Here is a 2018-nt window from a genome sequence, read left to right as displayed (position 1 = left end):
TTTGAGAGAGAGAGATAGCAAGTGAGAGCACAAGTGGAGGGTAGGGACAGGGTGAGGGAGAAACAGACTCCCCGCTGAGCAGGGAGCCTAATGTGGGGCTCGATCCCAGGACCCTGGGATCATGATCTGAGCTGAAGGTAGATACTTAACCGACTGAGCCACCCAGGTGCCCCTCATCCTAATAGTTCTTATTTAAAGTCGTATATAAGATTACTTTATTCCTGCATCTTCTCAATTGTTTCTTCTGATATTTGCCCTTTTTCTTTCCTACTTGGTGAGATTTGGCTTTATATTCAAGGATCTTTTCATGGACGTTGTCCACTTGTAGTCTAGTGATAACCACCTTGCTAGGGTGAATGGCCACACGGACAGTTGTGCCATTTGCCTTCTCTCGCTGTACTCGCTCAATGTAGATGACAGATTTCTTCCTGTAAACCTGGATGACTTTACCAATTTGCTGACCTTTATAGTGTTCTTGTACAACCTGTACATCATCATCCTCTTGGATGGGCATGGATCAAACATTGTACTTCTGTCTCAGCTCTTTGTAAAGAGGGGAAGACATAATCTTCCTGTGAATGTGGGAAGGCGCATTGAAATGCCTTCCATGGTTCTTGCTCTGGTCAAAAGTCACAAAGGGATTGAACTTCATTTTGGCCACTGGTGCTTCAGCAAAAGGAAAGAAGTGCTGAATGTTTTAAATAGCAGGCTGAAGGAATTACTACTTAAGGAAATGGACACCTCTGGAGAAGTATAAAAGATTTAAGAGGATGAAAATCTTGGGACTGTGCTTTCAGGAAACTAAATGAGCAGTAATTGTCAGAAATTCAGAGCAGGGGCTGCTGCCCTAAAATGAATGAATACCTGGATGAGTCTTAGGAAGTCTGCGAATCCCTGAAAGACACACAGAATTTTGTCTGTATTTGTGTATGTACACATTTCTATTGAGACTGTCTACAACCTCTCAATGATTTTCAAAAATTGTGATCCCCTGCCCAAACAGGACTGCCCCAAGGCAAGCATCCAAATAGATGCCACCATTCCATATATCTAAATATCTTAAGATTATAAATGAAGTTAAATTGTTAAATAAAATAGGTTCTCCATCCTATCTTGGCAAATATAACCTCATACTATATAGTATAGTAATGATATTCAAATTTTACTTTGAATTTACTTTTATCAAAAACGTAAATTAATGTAAATGTTCAAAACCTCAAAATATTAAACAATATATTATTAGAAATTATCTATTAAAACTAAAAAGCAATTAAAATAAGAATGAGATACTACTACACACCTATTAGAATGACTAAAATCCAAAACAACACCACCAAATACTGGTGAGGATGTGGAGAAACAGAAGCTCTCATTTACTGCTGGTGGGAATGTAAAATGGTACAGCCACTTTGAAAGACAGCTGGACAGTTTCTAAAAAACTAAACATACTGTTATCGTATGATCTGGCAATCCCGCCTTTCAGTTAGTGAGTGGATAAACAAACTGAGCATATCCAAACAATGGTATATTATTCAACAACAAAAAAGAAATGAGCTATCAACCCACAAAAAGACACAGAGGAAGTTTAAATGTACATTATCTAGTGGAAGAAGCCATTCTAAAAAAATACATACTGTACAATTCCAACTATATGACATTTTGGAAAAGGCAAGACTGTAGAGACAATAAAAAGATCAGTGGGTTACCAAGGGTAGGGGAGGCAGGATGAATAGATGGAACACAGGAATTATTTTAAGCAGTGAAACTATTTAGCATGATACATGTGGATACATTTGTCAAAACCCAATTCAAGAAAAATCACACACACACACACACACACACACACGCATGCACACTCCAGAGAATGTACAATACAAAGAGTGAATCCTAATACAAACCATGGACTTTAGTTAATAATGTATCAGCTGTGGCTCATCAATTGTAACAAATGTACTCCACTAATGAAAAAGGAAGTTTGGTGGGGGTTGGTACTCTGTAGTTTCTACTCAATATTTCTT

At 38.0% G+C, this 2018-nt stretch overlaps 1 pseudogene; it reads right to left on the bottom strand.

Annotated features, from left to right (window-relative positions):
- Window positions 1-215: 215 nt before the first annotated feature.
- LOC110583434 lies at window positions 216-652 on the bottom strand (annotated as a pseudogene).
- Between the last annotated feature and the right edge of the window lie 1366 nt (window positions 653-2018).

The sequence above is a fragment of the Neomonachus schauinslandi genome, chromosome 8 (genome assembly GCF_002201575.2).
Source record: "Neomonachus schauinslandi chromosome 8, ASM220157v2, whole genome shotgun sequence".
Taxonomy (NCBI): domain Eukaryota; kingdom Metazoa; phylum Chordata; class Mammalia; order Carnivora; family Phocidae; genus Neomonachus; species Neomonachus schauinslandi.
Note: the sequence above shows the minus strand (reverse complement) of the source record. Positions and strands in the feature narration are given on the sequence as shown.